Raw genomic sequence first — 15,442 nt, 5'->3', positions numbered from 1 at the left:
TCTGGGAAGTATACAGAAAAGTTAATTGCAGTTGCCTTTGAGAATTATACAGCCTGAGATAAATAATACTTATTAAGCTAGATATAATTGTTTTGAAGACAAAAAGTACTTAATGAAATATAAAAACCATGAGATTCTAAATCACAGAGACTCAGAAGTAAATTAGCTTCTTCTAAATGAGTTGAAACAGAGAAGATTTAAATTGATGTATCTACTGGTCCATTGAAAACCTGACCCAGGTGAGTTCTAAATGCAGAGCTTTATCTTGAGAAGATTGAGTTTACCCAGCTTGGAGTTTCAGAATATGTACTCTTATGAGAAGTTCTATGCCTGGCGGATATGGACAGTGTCTACAGGCAATGACCATGTTTCATTTGTCATGCTCAAACACTCTGGCTAGACATCAGGTGTCCACTGTGCCTAACAGGACACATGCTCCCCGCAGCCTGTCTGGGGCTCAGCCAATAAAGGAATTGTTTCATAACCTGTGATATAGGACATCCTTGATGACTCAAGACAGTCTAGGTTTCCTCATTTTCCTTTGCCAAGTCTAAACTAAGGCAGAGGACGCAGAGGGTGGTATTAGAAACCATAATGAGAGGATGCTGGGTATGTCATGATACAGTGGATAATCACATGGATGGAGAGAGTCAGAGGGCTTGGCAGTGGCAATGAGCAGAAAATCCTCTTAAGGTGTCCTAGCCAGTTCAATGTTGTCTTTATTTAATAATTACTGAATTAACCTGCCATACCACAATGTGCATTAATGTCTGCTGTCAGTCACAGTCTCCTAGCAACTCAACAAGGATTGATTCAATGTGGCCACACACCTTCAAACGCAGTTATGTCCTCTTTACTAGTCAAAACAATCAGGTAAGTCATAGACTCACTGCTTCATATTTTGTCAGCAAGTATCTTCCATATTTGCACGATGCAGGGGTGTGTGTTGGAGGAGAGAGTATTTAAGGGAAGGCCCTGGATGGGGCCCCAGTCTCCAGTCTGACACATCTGTGTGGTACCCGACAAGTTTCTTTAGCTTCCTCTTCTGTCAAATGATGACATGATCTCTTTTTTTAAATTTTTGAATAAATTTAATAAATGCACAAAATCATATAAGGATATTAGGTTCAAATCTCATCTTTAAGTTTTGAAGTGACTTAAGTCTGTTCTGGAACACTTACATATTCACAAAAGTCCATTGAGGCTGCCTAAAACCTTCACCAATGTTCATCCGTAGAGGTGTCATAACCCATTACAGCATATTGCTTACTTACACCGTGAGACTTAGAACTGGCCCAAACAATGTATGCACATATGAATAAACGAATAAAAAACAGCCGTTTTAAAAACAAAATAATAGTGTTCCTGGAAGTTCTTTAGCAATTAGAGGGATTAAGTGTCATTTTGGGTTCTAGCAGACTGTAGGTAAGAATTCCACATAATAGTATGCCAAGTGTTGTGAATACAGCATAAGACAGCGCCTACCCTTTGCCTCCAGGAGTCTTCACTGTGGTTGAGAAGTAAGACAGGAAGATTTTATAGAATCAGGCATTTAATTGCCTAACACACACAGTGAGTGCTCAAAGAGCCAGAGAAAAGAGGTTCCTGTGAGCAGAGAAGTCATGGAACCTTCAGAGCACAGCTGTAGGTGTTTTCTGTGGCTCCTTTCAGCATGTATGCTGAAATTTTCCGGATTCTATGAATTGATGAAGGGACCCCTCATGTGGATTTTGAGGAACATACTCAAAAAGTCTGGGAGAGATTTATAAGTCAAGGGTGAAAATGCAATGAACTTTGCTAAAGATTAAACACCAACCAGTGGTGGTGGCAGGTGACTGTAGTCCCAGATACTCAGTAGACTGAGGCAGGGGCATCACTTAAGCCCAAGAATTCAAGACCAAACCAAGTGTGCTGGCTCATGCTTGTAATACCAGCATTGGGGAAGATGAAGCAGGAAGACTGTGAATAGACCCCCATGATCTGTACATCACTAAGCTAAGAATGCTCCCTAGGCAGACAAGTTGACAGATTCTCTTTCAATAAAATAATTTGCAAATGCTTTGTTAGCAGGTAGCCACAGGAGACCATGATCTCTATTAGATAGTTGACTCAGAGGCCAGTTTATAGACTTTCCTCTACCACTTGATTTGAAGCCTCTGACCCAGTCTGGCAGCAGAACTGGATGGAACTGAGAGACCAGCAATCTTCCAAAGACTGAGTGTGAAAAGAGTTGGGACACGGGCAAAGCTGGAAGTGAAGGGAATGAGCTTAAATGAATCAAAGAAATGAAGAAGAAACAAGGAGATGGAGAAAGTCCAAAGAGGAAGAATGAGTCACCTGCCTTGCTTACACAAGGTGTTGACCACATGGACGCTGTGGCACTACATATTGGTGCTAGTTAGAGAAACTAGTAGGGTGAGTGAAACAGAGGATAAGAGCTGTTCCTAAATCTGTTCTCCGGAGAATTTTTGTGACTCAGAACATTCCATCAGAGGCCAAAGTAAAGAGCTGTGTTTACATTTGTTTGTATTCCCTGTGTATGATTAAGTGACTAACAGTAAAACTACTTGGTCATCGACTGTACCATCTTTTCCGTGCATTGAGGGCGGTGAGCAGGGGTTGCATCCAAAGGTACCCTACATACTTGTCATTGTCATTCCCAGAAGTGTCTTGCTGTGTGTGCCTTTGTGCCTTTTGCACTTTCTTTACTCTCATCCTAGAAGGTTTTTTTCCCCTTCTTGCCTCCTTCATGAATCACCTTGGAGCTGTTGCTGACTCTCCCAACACTAAAAAGTTAGATGACTAAAGAGCAAGATGCCCCTCTTATGTTTTCCCTAATATCCAGTGTGCCTCTTGCACAAGCCTTGCAACATGGTTCTGTAATTATTTGTTTAAATATGTCTTTTCCACTAAATAGAAGGGTGAGGATTACATCCTGTTTGCCTCTTATCCTCAGGTTTTAGCAAAGTGCTCGAAGCACTTAGGTCATTTTCAACAAATACTTCCTGGGTAGACAAAAGAATTAGCAATAGAACAGTGCATATTGAATAATAGCCTTGTTTCCCTCTGTCCCCAGACTAAATCTTATTTAGTGTCCCCAGGGCATCCTAATAAGATGCTTCCCTTCTGAGTCAAACAATTTGTTGACCCCTTGTCAGAAGTATAGAAGGATCAGGGATAATTGTATTTGTCTAAAGAGGAAGAGAAAGTGATGGCCTGCAAAGTTTTCTGGACACAATCTCAATAAAATTGGTTCCCTGGCACAATTCTTTTTCAGACTTGATTTGATGGAGGGGGCAAGAGCTATTGACTGTGCCATTAAAAATTATTTGGAAGGAAGGGAGCAGTTGTGCCCATTCGTGGTTAAGAGAAGGGGCATGTTGCCTGTCACACTCAGTGTCCCCTCTGAGAACCTCAGTTTCCTGGAAGTCTGAGTACAGAGTCTGACCTCCCTGCCACCCACAACCGCTGTGCCACTGATGAAGCAGTGACACTGGCAGTTCATGGTTGCCTTTAGCAGGTTTCCTCTTTTAACATCTAGTATTAAAGAGAATGAGCATTCTTATTTGTTGTTGTTGTTATGAGTTCAGAAGCACAGGGTGCTGACAGAGCCACACATATCACCATCCCAATTGCTATAATTAACTTCATTGCATTTTTGCCCCCAAATAATTACAATTAATTATAGCCCATTAGATTTATACCTCAGCACAGAGCAATGAACAGCACCATTCATTTGTGTATTTATTTTATTAAGGATATTTTGAAAAGTATGAAAAAGGAAATTAACTTCTGGAAATATTATGAATGTACACCTTTCTTTTTCTTATTTTCTTGTTATATTAAAAAATATTTATTTATATACTGCAGATGTGTTTGATATTTTTAACAAAAAACTTGGATCATGCTGTACCACTTTGCTAGACCATTTCTCAGTTTTTGTGATCTACATGATTTTTGGATTGTACAGTTTTCCATCTTATGCATAGTGTTTAATTGATTTAGTCGTCAGTTATCGTATCTTACTGTAGGGTCTACTTGTGCCAGAATTTCCCTTTGGCATTGCCCAAGGTTCTAAGAGTGATCAAAATCCCCAGGCTTTCAAGCAATTCTAGGAAGCTCTAGGGAACACAAGGAAGAAAGATCCAATAAAGCTGGGTCATTACACCCAAAATGGCTTTCAGGATCCTTCTTGGATGTTCTCAGGGCTGGATAATCCCAGGCTGGTGGGAAAGATGATAGAGAAATTTAATTTAATTGGGAGAGGGGATAAAGGAGAATTTCACTTTGGTTTGATCTGTTCAGGATGTTCCTTCAAGTAGGCTAAATTCTTTCAACTCAGTTTACTTCAGTTTAATTCGATTTGACACTTTAAAACATTGAGCAATCTATTACTAAGGCCCATCATGCTGAGGACCCAGAATTACTACTGACTGTTCTTTTTCCTTCTGTCTCCCCCGATGTCAGTTGGGAACACCTGTTTCTACTTAATTGTTTTTCTCTTGTCCTCATTGTTTCCACCCCTGGAGTATATTCTCTTCTTTTAATCTACTTCTAGATCATTCTAGCATCCTAAAAGAGTTCTGGAGCAAGTAACCATGGACTCCTGGACCAAGTGGTTTCCCAAAGTGCTAAGCACTCACATTATTTTGTTTCTTCACTCAACAAATGCTTTTTTAAAGCACATGCTATGTGCTCTGTCATATTGGTATGACAGTGAAAATTATGTACACAAAACTGGCTCTGTAAGAGCTCATTGTTTAGTGAAAGAGTCAAGAAGAAAAAGGAGAAATACAAGATGATATGTAAGTATGACAAGGGAGGTCAGTTCAAGGTGCTATGTCTCATTTTGCCAAAGATCACCTTAACCAAAGTCACAAATTCGACAACATCCAGGTCCCTGTGGGGTACAAATATGAACTAAAGAAGACCCCAATCCATCTGCCCTTGTTCTGAGTCTGAGCTGGGGGGTAGCCTAGATCTCATCTATTCTAACAGGCCTTCCAGATGGCCACATAGACAGGCCAGTTCTTGCTCCCTAGCTCACCCCTTTGCAGTGGAAACAGACTCAGTAAACATGAGCTGAATTAAACTGTTCAATTGTTGCATTGATTTTTTTTCTTTTTAAATCATTAAAACCCTGAAACTATGCCAGGATCAAGCATGAATAATGCAGTTGTTACTCAACTTGTCCAAGACTGCCATTTTCATCTTCCCATCCTACTTAAGCGAACTGAGAGCCAAGATAAGTCTCCCTGAGATAGGCTTCAACTAAAGAGCAGTAGACAGAACATTCTGTCCCTTCAGAGGGTTCTGGTCCCCAGCAGCTCAACAGAGGGTGATTTGTGCCTTTGCCAACAAGTTCCTTAGACAACAGACTAAGGACTGAAACAGGCTATAGGGTGCTATGTTTCCATGCAGCTATCAACACACTAACTGGGAAAGTGACAAAGTCCAGAGATTCAACCCTCAGTTTTCCATCCCTGGTGAGTTTACATGACTTTTCTTCTTTAACCCTCAATCTGAGAAATTTCCTTCCAAAAATCTTCTTTTACAACAAAATTCAGATTGAGTTAGAAATGGGCAGAGCGAAAACGTTTACATCTCCAAAGCTTTGGGGTCAGTCTGAAGTTTCATTCTTCTGATTTTTCATGTGCTCAGGGATTGCCCACCTCCCTCTGTCTCCCAGGATATAATAACCAAGTCAGGAGCCTAGTGAATGGGAGAAAAAAAATTGTCGGGATCCTTAAAGAAGGGGGCAGCCAGAGGTGTTCACTATGAAGCTCTTTGGTTCAAAATTTCTGCTGAAGAATAAGGAAAGGTCTCTTATTTTCATAGGCACACTTTTATTTGTCACTAAATACTGTGACCCAATTTTATAATGTATTTGCTAAATTTAGGCTTTGTTTAGGAATAAGCCTTAAAAATACCACACACATCAAATGTTTTTTGTAATTTAGGAATTTACATTATTTTATTAGTAACATAAAAAGTTTCTGGTTGATCATTTTATTATTCATCCTTACAGTTTGCAACCTGAAACTCTTACGTAGGGAAGGGGGAAGACCCAGGCTTACTGAGGGCCCAGGAGCAATTAATTTCTACATAGCTCTTTCATTTATATGTATAGACTTGCTTCTAGAATTGTTAATTATTGTTGTTAATAAATTAAAAAAAAAAAAAGCTGGGTGCTGGTGGCTCATGCCTATAATCCTTGCTACTCAGGAGGCAGAGAGCAGGAGGTTTGGCGTTCAAAGCCAGCCCACGCAAATAGCTTGAGAGATGCTATCTCAAAAAAATCCTTCACAAAAAAGGGCTGGTGAAGTGCTCAAGGTGTAGACCCTGAGTTCAAACCCCAGTACTGGAAAAAAAAAAAAAGAAATTTAAAAAGGAGTGATCAACTTTAAATGAAAATCTTACTAGCTTTAGTAAGCCCCAACCACTCTATGATGAAAGGGAGTAAAATGGAAACACAATATAAGAAAACCACTATGCTTATTTATTTTTAACCTGATTCAACCACAATCCTTAGCATCATGTTTATAAAATAGGTGAAATTAGTATCATGGTTGCTTTCCCCTGCTGGCCAGTTGGCAGAGAGTCTAAATAGAAAAGCCAGAGTGGATGGCTCTCTGCTGACAGAATGTCAAGGAACAGAAAGATTTGACTTTAGGTTAATTATTTATTTATTGGGTGTTACTGGGGTTTGAACTCAGGGTCTTGCATTTGCAAAGCAGGTGCTCTATCATTTAAGCCATGCCCTCAGCCCTTTAATTTTTTTTTAAATTATAAATAGTCAAGTTTCCCAAAATTCCTCCCATAGCATCCACTGAAATAGTATATGTTTATTTCAAGTAGAAAGTATTGAGACAAAGATCCATAAACAATGACTTAAATCAAGCAACTGCTTTTTACTCACATTTATTAAGCCTTCACTATTTGACAGGCACAACGTTAAGTGCATACTGTGTGTCATTTCATTTAATTGTAGCAATAGCTAGATTAAGTAGGTAAAATGACTACATACATGTCTCACATGGGATCCTGAAGCACAAAAAGGTTAGGTTACTCACCAAAGACTCTTAGAGGAGACACTTCCAACCTCACAAGACAGTGAAGAAATGGCCCTTAGCCCTTCCGAAAGATGTAGAAAGAAAACAATATAATAACTACAGCTTTTAAGCAATTCTACAATTTTGCAAATTTTCACAAGTAGGTCTTATAACAGGTCTTCCTTTTGGATAGACCAGTATAAACCAGCATCAGTATACGTACCAGGATGTTTAAGGTAAATAGTTTTATGTAAGTTCCTCTTCCATTTCTCCATGTTCTGGTAAGGCTAACAGTTCCTACTTCTTCCTACATCACATAAACATATGAAGTCTAATACTTTGAGATCCTTGGAAAAGCAATGCTATGTAAACACAAAGTAGAAGCTTTATAAAAACAGTGTCAGTTTGATATGTATGCAACATAAAATGGACCAAATTGTTTGTTAAAGATTGGAACAAACTAGGCGCCAGGAGCTTACGCCTGTAATCCTAGCTCCTCAGGAGGCAGAGATCAGGAGGATCAGAGTTCAAAGCCAGCCTGGGTAAATAGTTTGAAAGACCCTATCTCAAAAAAATCCTTCACAAAAAAAGGCTTGTGGAGTGGCTCAAGGTGTAGGCCCTGAGTTCAAACCCCAGTACTGTAAAAATAAATAAATAAATAAATAAATAACAGATAAAAAAGACTGGGGCAAAATAGTTCCTTAATCTTGCATGTCTATTTCTTAATTATTTTTCATGTTGCATTGTCTGTGGCTTTAATGGCAGTCTGAAGGGGAATGCTGATTGGATTAGCAGGCTTGCCTTCTTATTGAGGAAGTTTGCATGATTGCAGTTTTTAGAAAAATCTCAAGTCAAAATTGTATTGCCCTATGGCAATGTTACAATGCAGGGAAGTTAGCTCTCAATTTCCATATACCAAAGGCCATCCTGACTGTCCTGTGGAGACTCTAACAGGCTTTTATTGTGGTTCAAAAATAGAAAGGTCACTGCTGGACTGGGGTTCTTTTGTTTGTTCATTTTTTTCTCAGAGCTACCAAAACATTATTTTACTGCCCAAACTGAGGTCGGCTATCACCCCACAGTAGAAAATAGAAGGGGCTTGCTTGCCTGGGAGCCAAGTAGCTTTAATAGGAATGAAGGATGAGAAACACCTTTCTTATCTATGGCTCCAGGCAGGTCAATGGTAAACAGACCCCTCTCACACAGATAATAATGCCTGTCATTCATTACACTTGCACATCTGCATCTGATAAAAGACGAAAAGAAAGGGACATTTGTATTGAGAAAGGACTGGAATACTTGTCAGTCTCCTTATAAAACTTCACACCCAGTAGAGGCCTTCTCCTGGAGACATAAGCCCATCAGAACAATCGACAATGTGTTTCCCAGGCTCGTCAGCTCTGACTGGCCATGGCTTACTTCAGTGGGATTGAGTCTGTGGGTGGTCTTCAGGCTATTGACCTGTAATCTCATTTTTTAGTTTGGCTCAGTACAGAAGAGGGAGTTTTTACTTCCTCTTAATCAGCTTTGTTGTGATCTCTAGCTAAAAAATAAATTCCTGTTAATATTGAAGTCCCACGTTTTTGAACATACTGGAGAATTCCTTGACATCTTTGTGGTGTAGATGGAAACACCCATGGAATAGAAATAATCCTGCTAGATAGCCTACTTTCTTTCTGAAGAAAGTAGTGGATTTTAAAATGTTATGAAACAGTAAAAACATTGTACAAATGTGAGCTGTTGTTAGACATGTCACAGATACAGGCTAGTACAAGGGAAAAGTGGGGAAATTAACAGTCCAGAATTAAGTCTGTCTTGGAATAGTAAATAGATGAACCTATGAACCTTTACAGATACATTGATCCATCTTCTTACGATCTAATGGGTTTCTCTCTCTCTCTCTCTCAAGTAATGCAGTCTCCCCACCCTCCCCGCCTTTTTTAAGCAGTAAAGTCAATTCCATTTGCTAACTGATGGTCCTACTTCTTAAGTGCTTTTTCCTCATGGCGAATCGGGAGCACTGTGGCTGAGCAGCAGTGCTGAGATGGAATAGAGACGGTCTCCCTGGCAAGGCAGCGTGAAACGTGTTAGTGTGGTGCAGTCCTGGGAGAGGCATGGGTCTTGCACGAGGGACGTGACCATGTGTCATCACGGGCTTTGCTGGTGTGTTGCAGCATGATCTATTTCATGGCCTTGACCCCTGAATGCTAACATGAAGGTGGTGAGAGGAAGACCAGGATTTGACTCCGTCTTAAGATGACAAATGAAGTTTGGTGTTTCGTCCCCCTCTGGAGGGACTTGGGAACTGCCCCCCTTGAGCAGGTTGCTGTAAAGAACAGGAGGTTAAGGCGTCCCTGGCTCTCTTAAGCCCCTTCCCCACCTCCTTGCGGTTTTTGTGTGTGTGTTTGTTTGTTTGATTTGCTAGTGGAAGGGGGCTGCCGGGGTGGAAGGAAGCCGCGTCAGCCAGCTTCCTCGGCGGCGCGGGCGGCGGCGGCCGCGGGTGTGCGCGGGGCTGCGCATCCCGCCCCCGTCCCCGGGCCGGGAAGGGGCGGAGCCGGGCGTCACCGGCCCCGCGGTCCCCTCCCCCGCGCCGCTGCCCCTGCCGAGCCCTCGGCGGTCACAGCCACCCGCCCGCCCGCGGGAGCTCGGAGCCGCGAGTGCAGCCGGGGCCGGGCCGGGCTGCGCGCACGCTCGGCGGGTGAGTGCAGCCGCGGGAGGCGGGGAGCGGGCCCGGGGCTGGGGGTCCGGACTGCGATGTTGGGGCGCCCGGGGCCGGAGCCTGGAGGGAGGGCGCAGAACCGCAGTGCTGGAGAACCCGACCCCAGTTGGGTTCGCGAGGCTGCAGAGTTTCAGTACTCGATCCTGGAAAGCAGGACACCAGGTCAAGACTGGGCTTTGGGGGAGCCCCGGAGCCCTGAAAGACAGGGGTGGGGGGTCACGACTGCGATGTCGGGGAGGTCGGGTACCGAAACCCCAAAAGCTCCGATGGGGGTAGGTGTCAGATCGCGCTTTGGGGGGTGCCTGAGTCCCGAGCGCAGGAGGGTCAAGACCGCGAATTGGGGGAGGGTGGAACGAGGGGCGTCCCGTCTGCTTTCTTGGGGCGCCCTCCGCAGGGCAGAGGGGAGCGGAACCCGGAGGGGCGTGCCAAGTAGAGGAAGAACCGAGCGGAAGGGGGTGCCCGAGGGAAGGGAGCCCCGGAAAGAGTAGGGTGGGGCGGGGCATGTGTCTCCCCTGGAAAGATGGAGGGGGCTTCTCGGAGAAGATGGTGCTGAGAACTGGGGGTGCTGGTTTATAGGCGGGCATAGGGGATTGAAGGATGGCGGCGGAGGGTAGGGGGTGGCCGGTGACGCCGGCACCCAGGGGAACGCAGTCCCCTTAGTGGACACCTGGAAGGGGCACCCTCTTGAGAGAGCGATCTGAGCAACCCCAGACTGGGCGAGTGAAGACCCAACACTCAGCGACCCCCGGGAGTACCGCGTCTGTGGGGTCTGGGGGGAAGGGGACATCTAGCCCACCCTGTGCGGAGACCTGGACGCAGCCAGAGCATCGCAGCTTCCAGTGCAGTCCAGCACAGGCAGCTACGGAGCAGAGGGAGAACCTCGGTGCTGTAGAGCTCCTTGTTTTGCCCTATTGCACCCCACTTTTCTGAGCTGGGTTAGAAACGATTTTGCCTGTGGACAAGGTGAGAAGGGCCTGGGCTAAAAAGAGTGGTTACAGAGTAAGATTTCAAATATACCATAACACCTACCTGTGTGTGTTCCTTAGGCGTAACTCATTACAATAAAGGTGTGCTCCCGTACTCTGTCAGAGGCTGTTTCTGAGTAAAAACTGGAGGGAAGTCAGCAACACACACACACTCACACACACACACACTCAAAACTGCCCACAAGTGCACTGCATTTCACAATCAAGTAAACACTAATACTGTACAGTTTGGGGGTGCTTGTATCAGTGAAGGCTCCTTTACTGCAGTTAACAGGAAGTTACCTGAATGGAAGACAGACTGGCCTTGATTGCCCTGTTAAGATCACCCTTAGCCTGTACCCACCCCTGAGCAGCCCCTTTGACCCAGTCAATTGGAAGGGTGCCAGGTTGCTTATTTCACACCTCAGTGGATGGGTATCGAAGTCCGTACAGTATCTAAAAACGAGCAAATGACCAGGACACAGACTGTTTCATTTATTTATTTGTTTTTCTGTTGTTTACTTGTTATATATCTTAGTTGTGCAGCCCCCTCTGATAGTTAACATGATGTTGGCTATCTTACTCTGTTCTACATTGTTGATTATGTGTGGGAATTCGCTTGGTGTAACAGCTAATTCGAGAAGACCCAGGACCTGAGAACAGTCTCCAGTGGATCTGGCATGGGGTTGGGAGAGGGAGAATGCCGTCCCTGGCTGGCCCCTCTGCGCTGTGCATGTAGGTCCATCTTCTGAGACACACCGAGAAGCCCTTCCTAGGAGAATCAGGACTGTTTGCCAATTAGCATTTGTTGACTCTGCCTTTTTTCCCTCTTCAATAATTATTTGAGTTAGCAGGAAAGCCATGTATTCATTTGACAAATATCATTTTGGACAAGATTTGCTGCATTAAGAGGGTGTATTTGGCGTGTTAAAATGTCAGAACCCACTGGGAGCCAGTGGCTCATGCTTGTAACCCTAGCTACTTGGGAAGCTGAGATCCATCAGGAGGATCAAGGTTCGAGGCCAGCTCCTGCAAATAGTTCACAAGACCCCATCTCCAAAATGACGAGAGCAAAACTGGACTGGAGATGTGGCTCAAGTGGTAGAGCACCTGCTTTGCAAGTGCAAAGCCCACCCCATCCCCCCAAAAAAAGTCAGAACCTTGGCCCAAAAATCTGCATTATTACCGCAGTGGGACATTATTCACTTGGAAGCTGATGTTTCCAATCCTGTATCCAAATGTTAAATATGCCAGCATTTATACATTCAAATGAGTATTTCTCCCCTTCAGAAACCTTCTCGGCGAGCTGTGCACTAATTCTAGTGATGCTGTCATTGCTGAGAATAACTTTGGAGCTCCTGCTTTGGAGTTACCTTCAGAGTTTTCAACACATTTACTGAATTGCCTCAGCGTGGCCAACCTTCCTCAGTGGGGAGAGGGCCAAACGCTGCCAGTGTGGGGCCAACTTGGACTTCTGAGGTGGAGAATAGAGGTTATAACTCTAAGTAAGCCCATTAAAGTAATGAAAATTCACTTCAAGGACTGGCAGTTCTTAAATGGATCCAGTAAAGGCATGACATATGCTTTCGGGATTGGACAGTAATTATTCTGAAGTTATTAGATTTCCATCGCTGAGGCAGAATATCTGAGATAACATAAGAAAGGTTTATCTGGGTTCATAGTTCCAGAGGGTTCTGTTCATGGCCATCGGCTCTCCTGGGCCTGTGGGAAGGCAGAACATCACAAGGTATGGCAAAGCTGCTTACTTCATGGTAGCCACACAGAGAGAGGAAGGGGCCAGGTTTCCTTCAAGGGCACCCTCCCACTGACCTACTTCCTTAATGAGGCCCCAGCTCCCAAGTTTCCACCACCTCCCAATAGCGCCATCACCCGGGGATAACTGCGGAATATTTAAGTTTCAGACCATAGCAAAAATACAGCCTTCATTTGGGTGTTCATACTGTAGGTGTGCATACAAAAAAACAAAACGTGGTTGCATCACTTTCTGGTGTCAAGCTAGAGGAAATAAGTCTTTTCCCTTTCTTGATATTCTTTGCTAGGCAGTTTCCATTACTGCAGATCTTTACTGCTAGCAATATAAACAAGAGATATGTTTTCTCCCCTGGCCAAAACATGTGCCCAGAAAGCATTTTACCCCATATTTGTGTGATGCCTGGTACTTGAGTTTTGATGTGAAAGGATTTATGTAGAAGCAAGTAGAAGAGAACAATTTCTGAAAATCCATTTTAACGTTGGTACCGATTCCAGGGTACACAGTGTGGGTAATTATCTGAATGTGTCCCTTTTCTTCTACCGTTTGCTTAAATCCCCCAAATTTCTCAGGTTCTATAGATAAAGCTTCAGACAGCCATGGCTTGAATACTGAATCTTGATATAGCTCAGTCTTGGGCATGTTGTTTTGCCTGTTTTGGCCTTAATTTCATTTTTCTTCTTCTTTTTTTTTTTTTTTTTTTTTTGGTGGTACTGAGGTTTGAACTCAGGCTCAAGTTTGCTAGGCAGGTGCTCTACTAATTGAGCCACTCCAGTCCTAGCCTTAATTTCTTACCTTAAAATGAAGATACTAATAGATATGGACCTCATGGTACCATGATGAAGATTAAATAACTGTGTGCCTGGCACATAGTAAGTATCCAATAGACTCCAGCTATTTTTGTTATAAAATTATTTATGGGTAATTCTATATTAAAATTCCCTTGAAGCCATGTGCAAATTTGTAACTTCCTAGGTAATGAAACTTTCAGCTAGGCTTTACAACTGAATGTGTGACTGAGAGCATTTTGGTTTCATCCTCCTAGCATCTTAGGCATTTTTATAGGATGACCTTAAAAGCAATCACACAGGATGGAACCTGGCTTCCAGCTTCAGTATCACAAAAACAACAACAGCCTCTCCCCTTCCCCACCCCCCAGCAACCACAGTTACTTTATTTTGAAATCAGATGGTTTTTAAACAAATGTTTCTGTTATGATTGTGTATCACAGTTTGGTGTGGTAGTGAAAATAAGAAAGAAAAAGGAGTTTGAAGGTCTCTTTTATAATTTCTTTCGTTGATCCAAGCAAAAATGTTATTAAAAGGATGATTCTGGTAAATATTCCTTTCAGTTGAAATGTGAGTTTTGCTCTGCTTTGTTTTTGAGGATAGGGAAGAACAGCCTAGCACTAAACTCTCAGTTCTTCTGTAAATATTGACATTGACTTTTTCAAACTTACGAAGTTATATAATATATGGATATAAATTAGGGAGGTTAGAATACGATTTTACCTTAATTTTGATGACATGATTAGAGATGTCTATAAAATCGATATTTCATGAAATGTTCAACCTTTTATGAAAGTTCTCTGTGTTTTAGAGAAGAACATGCTAGAGGCAGAGACACAAGACATAGCCTTTGCCCTCCAGAAGTTCACGTCATGTATTTTTTTTTTCATTTTTCTTTTATTATTCATATGTGCATACAAGGCTTGGTTCATTTCTCCCCACTGCCCCCACCCCCTCCCTTACCACCCACTCCGCCCCCTCCCGCTCCCCCCCCAATACCCAGCAGAAACTATTTTGCCCTTATCTCTAATTTTGTTGTAGAGAGAGTATAAGCAATAATAGGAAGGAACAAGGGTTTTTGCTGGTTGAGATAAGGATAGCTATACAGGGCATTGACTCACATTGATTTCCTGTGCGTGGGTGTTACCTTCTAGGTTAATTCTTTTTGATCTCACCTTTTCTCTAGTACCTGTTCCCCTTTTCCTATTGGCCTCAGTTGCTTTAAGGTATCTGCTTTAGTTTCTCTGCATTAAGGGCAACAAATGCTAGCTAGTTTTTTAGGTGTCTTACCTATCCTCACCCCTCCCTTGTGTGCTCTCGCTTTTACCATGTGCTCATAGTACAATCCCCTTGTTGTGTTTGCCCTTGATCTAATGTCCACATATGAGGGAGAACATACGATTTTTGGTTTTTTGAGCCAGGCTAACCTCACTCAGAATGATGTTCTCCAATTCCATCCATTTACCAGCGAATGATAACATTTCGTTCTTCTTCATGGCTGCATAAAATTCCATTGTGTATAGATACCACATTTTCTTAATCCATTCGTCAGTGGTGGGACATCTTGGCTGTTTCCATAACTTGGCTATTGTGAATAGTGCTGCAATAAACATGGGTGTGCAGGTGCCTCTGGAGTAACCTGTGTCACAGTCTTTTGGGTATATCCCCAAGAGTGGTATTGCTGGATCAAATGGTAGATCGATGTCTAGCTTTTTAAGTAGCCTCCAAATTTTTTTCCAGAGTGGTTGTACTAGTCTACATTCCCACCAGCAGTGTAAGAGGGTTCCTTTTTCCCCGCATCCTCGCCAACACCTGTTGTTGGTGGTGTTGCTGATAATGGCTATTCTAACAGGGGTGAGGTGGAATCTTAGTGTGGTTTTAATTTACATTTCCTTTATTGCTAGAGATGGTGAGCATTTTTTCATGTGTTTTCTGGCCATTTGAATTTCTTCTTTTGAGAAAGTTCTGTTTAGTTCACGTGCCCATTTCTTTATTGGTTCATTAGTTTTGGGAGAATTTAGTTTTTTAAGTTCCCTATATATTCTGGTTATCAGTCCTTTGTCTGATGTATAATTGGCAAATATTTTCTCCCACTCTGTGGGTGTTCTCTTCAGTTTAGAGACCATTTCTTTTGATGAACAGAAGCT

The 15,442-nt window shown here is 42.9% G+C and overlaps 1 protein-coding gene and 1 long non-coding RNA gene across 5 annotated transcripts in view; one reads left to right on the top strand and one right to left on the bottom strand.

The window, feature by feature from the left end:
* The window catches only part of LOC141425617 (uncharacterized), a 37,013-nt gene extending 29,472 nt beyond the window's left edge, over positions 1 to 7,541 (bottom strand). Inside the window, exons 1-2 of the long non-coding RNA XR_012450615.1 lie at positions 7,276 to 7,541; positions 7,074 to 7,134 (exon numbers count right to left, since the gene is read on the bottom strand). This is a non-coding gene — a long non-coding RNA (uncharacterized lncRNA). The remainder of the gene's footprint in view (positions 1 to 7,073; positions 7,135 to 7,275) is intronic.
* The window catches only part of Paqr8 (progestin and adipoQ receptor family member 8), a 47,575-nt gene continuing 37,575 nt past the window's right edge, over positions 5,443 to 15,442 (top strand). Inside the window, exon 1 of one of the 4 annotated variants that reach the window (XM_074081966.1) lies at positions 5,443 to 5,486. The gene's annotated coding sequence lies outside the window, so the exon portion shown is untranslated. Of the gene's footprint in view, positions 5,487 to 9,621; positions 9,751 to 9,845; positions 9,934 to 10,024; positions 10,044 to 15,442 lie in introns of those variants that run through there. The other 3 variants (XM_020184773.2, XM_074081965.1, XM_074081967.1) reach the window with 3 other exon arrangements.

The sequence above is a fragment of the Castor canadensis genome, chromosome 8 (assembly GCF_047511655.1).
Source record: "Castor canadensis chromosome 8, mCasCan1.hap1v2, whole genome shotgun sequence".
Taxonomy (NCBI): domain Eukaryota; kingdom Metazoa; phylum Chordata; class Mammalia; order Rodentia; family Castoridae; genus Castor; species Castor canadensis.
Note: the sequence above shows the minus strand (reverse complement) of the source record. Positions and strands in the feature narration are given on the sequence as shown.